This window comes from Dendrobates tinctorius, unplaced genomic scaffold (assembly GCF_039654945.1).
Source record: "Dendrobates tinctorius isolate UK_male_01 unplaced genomic scaffold, ASM3965494v1 ptg000048l, whole genome shotgun sequence".
Classification (NCBI taxonomy): domain Eukaryota; kingdom Metazoa; phylum Chordata; class Amphibia; order Anura; family Dendrobatidae; genus Dendrobates; species Dendrobates tinctorius.
The window spans coordinates 14,802,021-14,816,991 of NW_027361716.1; positions in this window are offsets into that span (position 1 = coordinate 14,802,021).

Consider the following 14,971-nt stretch of genomic DNA (forward strand, 5'->3'; position numbering starts at 1 on the left):
GTCCCCATGGATGAAGCTCCACTGTCTTATGGGCCCAAATAATGCTCCAAACATAATGGGCCCCATTTCTAATGCTCTAGTGTATAATGGGCCCTGTAAATGCTGCTCCAGTGTCTGATGTCCACCTTTGGAATGTTCCAGTGTATGGTGGGCCCCATCTATCATTCTCCAGAGTAGAGTGCTCCCCAAAAATTGCTGTCCCAACATTGAAAACAATGAAATAAGTCTCCTCGCTAGGGAATTCCTGTACTAGTCTGGACTCCTCGTCGTCCCCATCTTCCATCTCACTGCACAGTATTTCAACCTTGCAAGTGCTGTGATCCTGAGCAAGCAGGGGGGGCCCACTCGTTGGCGACGGCACTGGCACAGGGCCCCTGATAGTACGGTGGTGTGTCTGATGGCGGGTGGGCCGAACCTGCACTTTCATCTGCAGCTTCCTCTTTGTCACCATGTAAGATGGAACTGTATATGGGAAGGGTAACCTGAGTTTCATCAGGGTCAGATTCAGGCCGGGTAGCGTGCGAGGGGAATGTAGTGGTCTGGGTCAATGTACCAGCAGATTCATCGAGCAGTGGCTGGGCATCAGTGCACTTGTGTCGCCCCCAGGAGTACGGTCACCACAGTGGCATTACCTTCCTCCTAGGGAGTGTGATGTCATGCTTGGGAGCAACGAAGGATCTCTCTAGCAGGTTAACTGATTGAGCGGCGTTATTCCCACGAGTCATGACCCTCCAAACAGCGTTCATGAAGGCAAAGTGTTTGTTTTACGTGGGCAGTATGGTTGCAAAGCTGAACCTTAAAGGAATGTCCAGAAGGGCACCACCAGGAGTGGAGCCTACGGCGTAATTTGACTCAACACGGGCAACCTCAACCATGCCAGCTACAGAACAGATGCACACATTGAAAGTTTAATTCCGTTAACGAACGAGACTCCGTCATGCCCCGCGGTCCGAGTCCGGCTTACTACAGGGACACGTGAGGCTCTGGCACATGAGATTGGCCAATAACTGGTGTGTCATGCCCTTACATGTCCGTGGCTGCATGTGCGCTACACTGAAAAGGCCAGCGTTTGTCGCTTACAGGTGCAGATAACCCGCTGAACAACGTTAGTGATGGGGATCACTGATTACAATTATTACTCGCGAACGATGATTTCCCAGTAAGTGCAGGTCAACCACAGTTCCGGAATTAGGCCTAACCGTCATCCCTGAAAAAAATGAAAAACTTACGTGTGCAAACCACAGGTGCTGTAACTTGCTTAACAGCTCGCCAGCCGTTCTCATGCCCAGTATGGGTTACACGTGATTGCACAAAGGTGAGAAAGGGTACCGTATCCCCGGATAACATGTATGGATAGCGTACACATTCAAAAGATATGTCTATACATCAGGAGGCAGGCTCAGACGGTGTTAGGCCCAGTATAGCTTGCACGTGATTGCACAAAGGTGAGAAAGGGTACCGTATCTCCGGATAACATGTATGGATAGCGTACACATTCAAAAGATATGTCTATACATCAGGAGGCAGGCTCAGATGGTGTAAGGCCCAGTATGGCTTGCAAGTGATTGCACAAAGGTGAGAAAGGGTACCGTATCCCCGGATAACATGTATGGATAGCGTACACATTCAAAAGATATGTCTATACATCAGGAGGCAGGCTCAGACGGTGTTAGGCCCAGTATGGCTTGCACATGATTGCACAAAGGTGAGAAAGGGTACCGTATCCCCGGATAACATGTATGGATAGCGTACACATTCAAAAGATATGTCTATACATCAGGAGGCAGGCTCAGACGGTGTCAGGCACAGTATGGATTTGACGGCCCAGACTACACAGCGGAGGAGCAGGGAGAGGTAAAGATTGCAAATGCTGGGGCCCTGCCCAAGCAAGGGGGGCCCACTCGTGGGCGTCGGTACTGGCACTGGGCCCCTCATAGAACGGCGGTGTGTCTGACGGCGGGTGTGCACCACCACCGTCAGAGACACTTGATTGCACTATGAGGGACCCTGTGCCAGTGCCCGCGCCCAAGAGTCGGCCTACCCACCTGTCCAGGGCAACGGCACTCGCACGGTGTCATGCGCTAGGTGGTGACCCCGGCCATGGGGGGGGAGGCAGCACAGTTAGGGAGTTTTAGAAAGTGGCATATGTTGATGTTGGACATTCAGCTGATGCAAAAGGCGAAATAGGTCAAGTCCCAGGAAGAGGTGGACCAAAGCAAGCCATTTTTCTGTCACCCTATGTGTCATCAGGGGAAGGTGGGACAAATTCCTTGGAAACCCATGCATGGTTCATTTCAATGAAGGTTAGATCATCCACATTTTGGGTTGACAGACGGGTCCTTTTTTCTGTCAGGATTGATCCAGCTGCACTGAAGACTCTTTCCGATAGCACACTTGCAGCTGGGCAAGCGAGCTCCTGTAAGGCATATTGTGCCAATTCAGGCCAGGTGTCCAGTTTAGCAGCCCAATAGTCAAAGGGGAATGATCTGTGTGGGAGAACATCGATATGGGAGGAAAAGTAGTTTGTAACCATAGTTGACAACTGCTGTCTCCTGTCACTTTCCATCGATGCAGTATTACCAGTTGTGTGAGCGGTACTTGAAAAATCAGTCCACAACATTGTCATGAAACCCCTGTCTCCAACGCCACTTCTGCTGTGTGCACCATGAACACCTCTGCCAAGCTGCCCCCGGCCCATACGGCTCGTGTGAGAACCATCACCGCTGCTGTGTGCTGGGAATGCCTCAAGCAACCGATTTACCAGAGTTGCTTGTTTATTAGCCAATATTAGGTCAAGGTTCTCCTGTGGCATGATGTTTTGCAATTTGCCTTTATAGCGTGGATCCAGGATGCTGGCCAACCAGTAGTCGTCATCGTTCATCATTTTGGCAATGCGGGGGTCCCTTTTTAGGATCCGCAAGGCATAATCTGACATGTGGGCCAATGTTCCCGGTGTCAATGATGCACTGCGAGTGCTGGTTGGAGGAGCACTTTCTGGCAAATCCACATCCCTCCAGTCACGCACAAACCCTGTACCAGACCTTGCCACGCCAATATTTTCACTTGCCCCACGAGATGCATCCTCCTCCCCTAAGTAATCATCCCCATCATCATCCTCCTCCTCCTCTTCTTCCTCCAACTCGTCCAGGAGAGGTCCCTGAGCAGACAATGGCTGAATGTCATCAAGGATTCCCTCCACCTCTTCCTCCTCGTCAACATTGGCTGCAGACGCCTGCTCCTTAAGGTGCGTCAAAGTTTGCATGAGCAGACGCATAAGTGGGATGCTCATGCTTAGGATGGCGTCGTCTGCGCTTACCAGCCGTGTGCATTCCTCAAAAAACTGAAGGACTTTACAGAGGTCTTTCAGCTTCGACCACTGCACACCTGTCAACTCCATGTCTGCTCTCAAAGTGCCTGGCCGTGTATCCTCCCACAAATGCATTATGGCCTGCCTCTGCTCGCACAGCCGCTCCACCATGTGCAGGGTGGAGTTCCACCTTGTTGCAATGTCGATAATGAGGCGGTGGTTGGGAAGGTGGAGCAATCGCTGCAGCTTCTGCATACGAACGGAGTGTACAGGCGACCGGCGGATGTGCGCGCACAGTCTTCGCACCTTATGGAGCAGGGCTGTTAACTCCGGATAATTTTTGAGGAAGCACTGCACCACCAGGTTCAAGGTGTGAGCCAAGCAAGGTATATGGCTGAGTTTTGAAAGGGCTATGGCTGCCACAATATTACGGCCGTTATCACTAACTACCTTGCCTGCCTCAAGATGTACACTGCCCAGCCATGACTCAGTTTGTCGCTTCAAGTACTCGGCCAGCACCTCGGCAGTGTGTCTGTCGCCCAAACACATCATCTGCAACACAGCCTGCTGACGCTTTCCACTAGCTGCTCGATAGGGGGACACCTCGTGTGCAACAGTGGCAGCTGCAGATGGAGTGCTCGTACGACTGCGCTCTGTGGACGAGCTTTCGCTTCTGGAGGAGGAGGAGGAGGAGGAGGGTGGAATGCCTACAGCCAACTGTTTCCTATACCGTGGGCTAGGCAGCACTGTCCCACCACCGCTGTCCCCTGTGGACCCTGCATCCACCACATTAACCCAGTGCGCAGTGATGGACGCGTAATGGCCCTGGCCATGCCGACTGGACCATGCATCAGTTGTGAGGTGCACCTTTCCACTCACTGACTGCTTGAGTACATGGACAATGCGGTCTTTCACATGATGGTGGAGGGCTGGGATGGCTTTGCGAGAGAAGAAGTGGCAACTGGGTAGGTCATAGCGTGGTACTGCATAGGCCATGAGTTCGCGGAAAGCTGCACTTTCCACCAACCGATAGGGCATCATCTCAAACGAGATTAGTTTGGCAATGTGGGCGTTCAAACCCAGTGTACGCGGATGAGAGACTGAGTACTTTCTTGACCTACTCATAGTGTCTGGGAGGGTGAGCTGGACTTGAGAGCTGCATATGGTGGAAGTAGCGGTGGACAGGGCGGACTGAGAGAGGGTTGATGATGGTGATGGAGTTGGTGTTCTTTCTGATGGCCTAGATTCAGTATTTCGTTGATATAACAGTGGGATTCCCTGACTGCTGTGGCCTTGCAACGACACCTCAACATTTGCTGCTGTGCTAACCGGTGGGCTTACAGTGGGGGAAACAATGTAGCGTTGCTGACTACCTTCTTTGTGATCAGTTGCACATGTGGCACTTGAGGTTTGGTGTTGTGTCCACGCTTGCAAGTGCATGCTGGGTAAATGTCTAAGCATGCAACTGGTATTCAAATTTTTCAGATTTTTCCCTCGGCTAAAGGTCTTTGCGCACTAACCTTGGCCTGATCATGAGGATTTTGTTCAAAAAAGTGCCACACTGCACTCTTCCTACTTTGGCAGACATTTTGCGGCCTAGCACGCTGTGATGTTTCGACCCTCTGGACAAGCTGTCCTGCAACTCTTTTGATTTTTGGAACCTGTCTTTGGAGTGCTCCGGGCCTGCCAGATAACAGCTGTTGCGATGTTGATGTCTGCTGTGGATGCTCCTCATCTGAGCTATTGGAAGCAGCACCCTCTTCCCCCAATGGATGCCAATCTGGGTCAACAACTGGGTCATCCATCACCTCCTCTTCAATGTCATGTGCACCTTCCTCTGTGTCACCGTGTATGGTGGTATAGTGTGCGGGAAGGGGCACCTGAGTCTCATCAGGGTCAGAATCTGGCTCTGTACACTGCGAGGACAATGTAGTGCTCTGAGTGAATGTACCAGCAGAATCATCTATCAGCGGCTGTGCATCAGTGCACACCATGTCAGATTCATCTTGGCCTGGGTAATTCACCATTTCACTTGATAATCCAGGCATGGTATGTGAAAACAGCTCCATGGAGTAATCAGTAGTATGGCCTGCGTCATCCTTCAATCTTGGTTGTGGTGAAGGAAACAAGGAAAGGTGTGGTTCATGAACATGAGCCTCCAATGACGACTCAGTGCTTTTACTTTTTACATCTTCAGAAGAGGAGGCGATAGAGCTGGAGGCTGAGTCAGCAATGTAAGACAAAACTTTTTCCTGATGCTCTGGCGTTAAAAGCGGTTTGCCAACTCCTAGAAAACTAAGCCTTCGAAGCCTTATGGAGCCAGACGATGACGCAGGCTCAACACCTCCTGCATTCGGTCCTATTTTGCTTTTGCCACTACCATCAGATCCACCACCAACACCATCATTACCAGCTGCCAACCCCCGCCCAATTCCACGGCCTCTTCCACCAGCCTTCCTCATTTTTGGTAGAAATGTAGACAAAATCCTACAAACTATATAGTAATGTAAAACAAGGTACAAGGTGTCTATAGGACAGGGGAGATTTAGATTTTCTGCAGACACTTGTGGACACTGGACACTTGGATTGTGTGAGGCCCACTGAATATCACAGCGCTATGTCACAGGCTCGATGGCACAGGTGTGAAAAAAGTGACTACAGGATAAGGGAGATTTTGAATTTCTGCAGACACTTGTGGACACTGGACACTTGGATTGTGTGAGGCCCACTGAATATCACAGCGCTATGTCACAGGCTCGATGGCACAGGTGTGAAAAAGTGACTACAGGATAAGGGAGATTTTGAATTTCTGCAGACACTTGTGGACACTGGACACTTGGATTGTGTGAGGCCCACTGAATATCACAGCGCTATGTCACTGGCTCGATGGCACAGGTGTGAAAAAAGTGACTACAGGATAAGGGAGATTTTGAATTTCTGCAGACACTTGTGGACACTGGACACTTTTGGATTGTGTGAGGCCCAATGAATATCAGAGCGCTATGTCACAGGCTAGATGCAGCAGGTGTGAAAAAAGTGACTACAGGATAAGGGAGATTTTGAATTTCTGCAGACACTGGACACTTTTGGATTGTGTGAGGCCCAATGAATATCAGAGCGCTATGTCACAGGCTCGATGCAGCAGGTGTGAAAAAAGTGACTACAGGATAAGGGAGATTTTGAATTTCTGCAGACACTTGTGGACACTGGACACTTTTGGATTGTGTGAGGCCCACTGAATATCAGAGCGCTATGTCACAGGCTCGATGGCACAGGTGTGAAAAAAGTGAATTGTAGAATTGGGCAGAATAGGAATCTCCCTAGAGTGTAGGTCTGTAAGAACGGAACAAGTCCTCCACTTATCCTTCCACAGTGACACACAGATAGCTTCACTGTGGCTGTGATAACAGCCGTTACACGGTACTGTGTGAGGAGCGTACACCGCTGTATGGTGTGAATAAATGCACGCTCAGTACCTTAGCAGGACAAAAAAAAAATTGGGATTGCTTTTAAAAAAGCAGTTTGCAGAGCAGTGGGGAAACAGCAATGCAGCTGTCAGGAAGCCTTAGAAGGCAGCCTAACAACCAACACCGCTGATCCACCACAATATAGCCTCCCCTTGCACTGCACACACAGTGACTGGTGTGTTGCACAGGCAAAATCGCTAGCAGCAGAAGCAGTTTTTTTGTCTTCTTCCCTGCCTAACGCTCTCCCTACAGAATCAGCAACCTCTCCCTATGCTAAGATCGGCAGAAGTAAGATGGCGGTTGGCGTGCACGCTCTTTTATAACCCCTGTGACGCCCACCAAAGCAAGCCAATCACTTGCATGCCCTTCTGAAAGATGGTGGCGACCCCTGCCTATGTCATCACGTTGCCCACAGTGTCCGTGGATCCTGATTGGCTGAAAAAGAGCGCTAAACAAACTTTTGAAATGCGACTTTGGCGCGTAAGTCGCCGACCTCGTGGCCGACCTCATCCTAGGGTCAGGTTTCGTTTCATGAAACCCGACTTTGCCAAAAGTCGGCGACTTTTGAAATTGTTCGACCCGTTTCGCTCAACTCTAGTCATTTGCATAAAGGATCCGATTCTCTCACAAGAAAGAATCATCGGATGCTACTTGCGCGAGCAAGCCCAAACTCTTCCACTTCTGAACACCAAAGTCTGTGATATTATGACATCAATTGCCAATATTTTGGCCTCTTCACTTGCTGCACAATTTCTGTCCCATGCTCTTTATATAGTACACAGAATATAAGGTATCATATAAATGAAGTCAGACTAAAGCAAGGATCACCAAGCTGTGACTTGCCTACTTTGGATCATACGAAGAGCGCAATCACTGGAGAACATCCTGCTCGAAAGAATAGAAGGAACCAGCGAAGAGGAAGACCAGCAACCTAATGGCTTGATACAATCAAGATAACGGCTGAGAAGACCCTGGTGGACCTATCTAGGCTTGCACAAGATCGATCTTCCTATAGAGCATTCATCCATCAAGTCGCCATGGCTCAAGATCGAGCTGAAGGCCGGTAAATCTATATATCATGTCTGTCTGTAACCGAAATCCTGTGTCGCTGATTGGTTGAGCCCAGCCAGCCGCGACCAATCAGCGATGCAGGATTTCCGTGACAGACAGACAGACAGGTACTGTATGATAATGGGTATGGCGTCGGAGTTCGCGATCTCCGGCGCCATACTTACCTCACCGGGAGGAGCATTGCCGCAGCGCTTCTCTTCTTACGGTGACCGGGGCAGGAGGCTGGGGGTGGAGTGTGGCAGTGACGCCGGAGTACGCGCATGCGCATAGCACTATCCGGTGCCATTTTCCTGAAGACACATTTGCGCGGTGTGGGCATGCGCGTACTCCGGCGCCAGTACCACACTCCTCCCCCAGCCTCCGGAAGAACGGGACAGCACTGGACCACTGGAAAGATGGGTGAGTATAAATGTTTTTTTTTGTATGCGTGCAGTTTCATAGGGGTGAGGGGGACCATATATACCAGGAAAAGGGGGTGAGGGGTACCATGCATACCACGAAAGGGTGGTGAGGGTTTACCATGCATACCACGAAAGGGGGGTGAGGGGTACCATGCGTACTACGAAAGGGGGGGTGAGGGGACCATGCATACCATGAAAGGGGGTGAGGGGACCATGCATACCATGAAAGGGGAGTGAAGGGACCATGCATACCACGAAAGGGGGGTGAGGGGACCATGCATACCACGAAAGGGAGGTGAGGGGTACCATGCATACCACGAAAGGGGGGTGAGGGGACCATGCATACCACGAAAGGGGGGTGATGGGACCATGCATACCAGGAAAGGGGGGTGAGGGGTACCATGCATACCACAAAAGGGGCGTGAGGGGACCATGCATACTACAAAAGGAGGGTGAGGGGACCATGCATACCAGGAAAGGGAGGTGAGGGGGACCATGCATACCAGGATAGGGGGTGAGAGGACCATGCATACCAGGATAGGGGTGGTGAGGGGGACCATGCATACCAGGAAATAGGGTGGGTGAGGGGGACCATGCATACCAGGAAATGGGGGTGAGAGGACCATGCATACCAGGATAGGGGAGGTGAGGGGTACCATGCATACCAGGAAAGGGGAGTGAGGGGACCATGCATACCAGGAAAGGGGGGTGATAGGACCATGCATACCAGGAAAGGGGGGTGAGGGGGACCATGCATACCAGGAAAGGGAGGTGAGGGGGACCATGCATACCAGGATAGGGGGTGAGAGGACCATGCATACCAGGATAGGGGTGGTGAGGGGGACCATGCATACCAGGAAATAGGGGGGGTGAGGGGGACCATGCATACCAGGAAATGGGGGTGAGAGGACCATGCATACCAGGATAGGGGAGGTGAGGGGTACCATGCATACCAGGAAAGGGGGGTGAGGGGACCATGCATACCAGGAAAGGGGGGTGATGGGACCATGCATACCAGGAAAGGGGGTGGGGGGACCATGCATACCAGGAAAGAGGGGTGATAGGACTATGCATACCAGGAAAGGGGGGTGAGGGGGACCATGCATACCAGGAAAGGGAGGTGAGGGCGACCATGCATACCAGGATAGGGGGTGAGAGGACCATGCATACCAGGATAGGGGTGGTGAGGGGGACCATGCATACCAGGAAATAGGGGGGGTGAGGGGGACCATGCATACCAGGAAATGGGGGTGAGAGGACCATGCATACCAGGATAGAGGAGGTGAGGGGTACCATGCATACCAGGAAAGGGGGGTGAGGGGACCATGCATACCAGGAAAGGGGGGTGATGGCACCATGCATACCAGGAAAGGGGGGTGAGGGGGACCATGCATACCAGGAAAGGGGGGTGAGGGGACTATGCATACCAGGAAAGGGGGGTGAGGGGACCATGCATACCAGGATTGGGGGGTGAGAGGACCATGCACACCAGAACTGGGGGTGAGGGGACCATGCATACCCCAAAAGGGGGGTAAGAGGACCATGCATACCAGGATTGGGGTGTGAGGGGACCATGCATATCAGGAAAGGGGGGTGAGGGGACCATGCATACCAGGAAAGGGGGGTGAGGATATCATGCATACCAGGATTGGGGGGTGAGGGGACCATACATACCAGGAAAGGGGGGTGATGGTGAGCATACATACCAGGATTGGGGTGTGAGAGGACCATGCATACCAAGACAGGAGGGTGAGGGGACCATGTATACCAGGATAGGGTGAGGGGACCATGCATACCAGGACTGGGGGGTGAGGGGACCATGCATACCCCAAAAGGGGGGGTAAGAGGACCATGCATACCAGGATTGGGGGGTGATGGGACCATGCATATCAGGAAAGGGGGGTGAGGGGGCCATGCATACCAGGATAGGGGGGTGAGGGGACAATGCATACTAGGAAAGGGGGGTGAGGATACTATGCATGCCAGGATTGGGGGGTGAGGGTACCATACATACCAGGAAAGGGGGGTGACGGTGAGCATACATACCAGGATTTGGGTGTGAGAGGACCATGCATACCAGCAAAGGGGGGTGAGGGGGACCATGCATACCAGGAAATAGGGGGGGTGAGGGGGACCATGCATACCAGGAAATGGGGGTGAGAGGACCATGCATACCAGGATAGGGGAGGTGAGGGGTACCATGCATACCAGGAAAGGGGGGTGAGGGGACCATGCATACCAGGAAAGGGGGGTGATGGGACCATGCATACCAGGAAAGGGGGTGAGGGGACCATGCATACCAGGAAAGAGGGGTGATAGGACTATGCATACCAGGAAAGGGGGGTGAGGGGGACCATGCATACCAGGAAAGGGAGGTGAGGGCGACCATGCATACCAGGATAGGGGGTGAGAGGACCATGCATACCAGGATAGGGGTGGTGAGGGGGACCATGCATACCAGGAAATAGGGGGGGTGAGGGGGACCATGCATACCAGGAAATGGGGGTGAGAGGACCATGCATACCAGGATAGAGGAGGTGAGGGGTACCATGCATACCAGGAAAGGGGGGTGAGGGGACCATGCATACCAGGAAAGGGGGGTGATGGCACCATGCATACCAGGAAAGGGGGGTGAGGGGGACCATGCATACCAGGAAAGGGGGGTGAGGGGACTATGCATACCAGGAAAGGGGGGTGAGGGGACCATGCATACCAGGATTGGGGGGTGAGAGGACCATGCACACCAGAACTGGGGGTGAGGGGACCATGCATACCCCAAAAGGGGGGTAAGAGGACCATGCATACCAGGATTGGGGTGTGAGGGGACCATGCATATCAGGAAAGGGGGGTGAGGGGACCATGCATACCAGGAAAGGGGGGTGAGGATATCATGCATACCAGGATTGGGGGGTGAGGGGACCATACATACCAGGAAAGGGGGGTGATGGTGAGCATACATACCAGGATTGGGGTGTGAGAGGACCATGCATACCAAGACAGGAGGGTGAGGGGACCATGTATACCAGGATAGGGTGAGGGGACCATGCATACCAGGACTGGGGGGTGAGGGGACCATGCATACCCCAAAAGGGGGGGTAAGAGGACCATGCATACCAGGATTGGGGGGTGATGGGACCATGCATATCAGGAAAGGGGGGTGAGGGGGCCATGCATACCAGGATAGGGGGGTGAGGGGACAATGCATACTAGGAAAGGGGGGTGAGGATACTATGCATGCCAGGATTGGGGGGTGAGGGTACCATACATACCAGGAAAGGGGGGTGACGGTGAGCATACATACCAGGATTTGGGTGTGAGAGGACCATGCATACCAGCAAAGGGGGGTGAGGGGACCATGCATACCAAGAAAGGGGGGTGAGGGGACCATGCATACCAGGATAGGGGGGTGAGGGGACCATGGATACCAGGATTGGGGGTGAGTGAGAGGACCATGCATACCAGGATTGGGGGGTGAGAGGACCATGCATACCTCAAAAGGGGGGTAAGTGGACCATGCAAACCAGGAAAGAGGGGTGAGAGGACCATGCATACCAGGATTGGGGGGTGAGGGGACCATGCATACCCCGAAAGTGGGGTAAGAACACCATGCATACCAGGAAAGAGAGGTGAGAGGACCATGCATACCAGGATTGGGGGGTGAGAGGACCATGCATTCCAGGATTGGGGGGTCAGGGGACCATGCATACCTGGATAGGGGGTTGAGGGATAGCATGCATATCAGGATTGGGGGTGAGAGAACCATACATATCAGGATTGGGGGTGAGAGAACCATACATATCAGGATTGGGGGTTGCATTATTGCATTATTATTAAATCTTCAAAAATAAACTGCATATATATTCTAGAATACCCAATGCGTTAGAATCGGGCCACCATCTAGTATTAAATAACATCATCCCTCCTTCAGGGTTAAAACAGTATATCTGTAAATTTTACGCAATCAGACATATCATTGTACATGTTCCACAAAAAACAAAAAAAAAAGCAAAACCTGTTCATATGCCTGATTAAACACCTCCTCACTTCTCTTGGTGCAAGCGGTCAGGTGGTAAACTAGAAGCACTGCAGGTACTGATTGCCTAAAATTTACAGATATACTGTTTTAACCCTGAAGGAGGGATGATGTTATTTAATATGCATGCGCAACATTATTTTATTGGGGATGAAGTTACAATATATGTACTTTAACTGCTAAAGAGTTTGATAAGTAGTGATTGGTTCCTCATGTATTATAACTACACTTATTAGGAAAAAAATAAATAAATAAATAAATTAAAAAAGGGATATAAATAGCTTACAACAAAATCATTTTTTATACACCTGATGAAGGCCTACAAGGCCGAAACACGTTGTGTTTTTTATAACAAAAAATGTTTTAATGTTTTTATTGTTTTTTAAAAAATGTTGCATTTTACTTAGCCAGTAAAATATCATCTGATTTAACATCAGAGATAATCAGTTATTTGGCTTTACAACCTTCTTGCTCCAAATTGGGTTAAAGATCCTCTGAAGGAAGCGCCCTGATACTTCTTTAGTCGCGGTTCTTTACCTTATACATTTCTGAGCTTTTATTGAGCACTACAAGAAAACAGACTTCAAAATCTAAGTGTCACATCCAGGCATCCTTTCGGTAAATTTCAAGTACAATTAGCCACAAGCAAAAGATCAGGTCACTCAATGCTATTTTTTTCTCTTACCCCAGAAATACATGTACCATAAATAACTTTGAACTTTCCTAAAACCCATCCTAAGGACAAGATAACGTTAACTGTCTCAAAGTAGATTTTTTCAATCTGAAACCAAGTCATCATCTCAAGTTCCACTGATGGAACGCAGCAGTTTATAAAGCCTTTGGTATCAGTCTCCAATTAGTAAATTTATTATAAAGATGTTCAATGTCAGGATAGCAAGTCTTGTTCCTGGCATTGACACTAAATGGTGGGCACAAGAAATGACTTCGGGAAAACATCACTGACCATCTGCTCAGACTCACTCATGCACTGATAAATAATCCTCTCCCTCGAGGTCAGTATATCCATTTGCTTCAGTTGCTGTCTGTTTGATGTCACAAATTGAGGTTGATAAACAGATTGAAGTTACTATTAAAAAGGAGAAAAATGCAACCACACTCTCAGTGTAACTGACCAGTCAAGTAGACGATTCGGGTGCAAGAAATTGCTGTTACACATTGCTTTGTAAGTAATATTTTCTGTGTAAATTATACCATGGTCTGGAGAAATCTTCTTGGCTTTGTATCATAAAGCATTATTTTTCACACTGGATTTTAGGGAACACCAGCGTTCTACCAAAGATTCTCATACATTCCAGAAGCTGTGAATGAGTCATTGCAAACAAATGGGTCTGGGGTGTGACAGCATTATCTTGCCCATTGTGTGTCCCAGTAAACTCCAATTCTCCAGCCGCTAGCCTACAAGCTAGACAGTTGTTCATTAAAACTTGCAAAAGTTCCAAAGTTAGATAACTATTGATCTTTATATTAAAATTGTCAAGATGACCAACTCATAGGTGTTGGAACAACAAGTCATAATCTAAAGCCACCATCTTAATCTGCTATGCAACATCATTTTCTAGCTGTACGATCAGAGACATGAACTTACTCATTATTAGACAGTATGCAAATTAGCTTTCCTCCAGAATGAATAAATCTGTCTCTCTAGTGCCACCTATAGGCACTTACCCTGTAGCTTAAAGTATAACTCAGCCATAAAAAATGACTAGGTCATACTAGAGCTTGACTGATATCTTAAATTATGTTTCAAGGCTTTTTAATACATAGAACATTGTCTTATAGGTGTCACAAGAGAGACCATTTTATCCTTCTAGAAGATGTAGTTTTCTGATGAAGGCTCTATTTCAGAGGAGAAACACATTGTACTATTACATGTTTTTACCAGACTTAAAAGCACAAATCATTACCCTTTTAACCTAATCTCTGAAGTTTGGACTTTGTACATTGGATGGCATTGTCATAAGATTGGCTCCATTCTTTCCTTCTCACTAGAAGGAAAGAAAGTGCACATCAGATCCAGCAATGACATCCTACTGGGAACCTGCAATGGCAGTAAGGCCGGGATCACACACAGCGAGATACGGCCGAGTCTCGCAGGTTAAAACCAAGCTCTGGCACTCCGGAGCGGAGTTTGCAGCCGCACAGCAATACATGGAGCTGCACGCTACGCTCCGGAGTGCCGGTGCCAGAGCTTGGTTTTAACCTGCGAGACTCGGCCGTATCTCGCTGTAGTGTGACTCCGGCCTAAAGGTGAAGCTGGTCTGCCCAAACCAAAATCCTGTTTATGTAATCTTGCACATGACTGAGTTTTTTTTTCTTTTATTACTCTCCTTCCAGAGAAGAGAGCTTTTTTGCTTAGTTTCTCCTGGAGTAAATTTCATCTAAGACACCTTTGCCAGGCGGATCTCTGTAGAACCAGAACTTTAGCTGTATTATACATGGTATAATCATACAGATAACACTTCTAAATGAACACTCAATTTAGCATTGTGTTGTTTCTTTGTCAAGCATTCTGTGAAGATTAAGTTCTTAAAGAGAATCTGTCCCATTAGAAAAAAATAGAGTTAAATAACTTGTAAAAATACCTGAGTTCATTAAGGCTATGTGCACACGTGTGGAATTGCCGCAGAAATTTCCGCAGCAATTCCGCAAGTCCCTGCCGCGGGAAATCCGC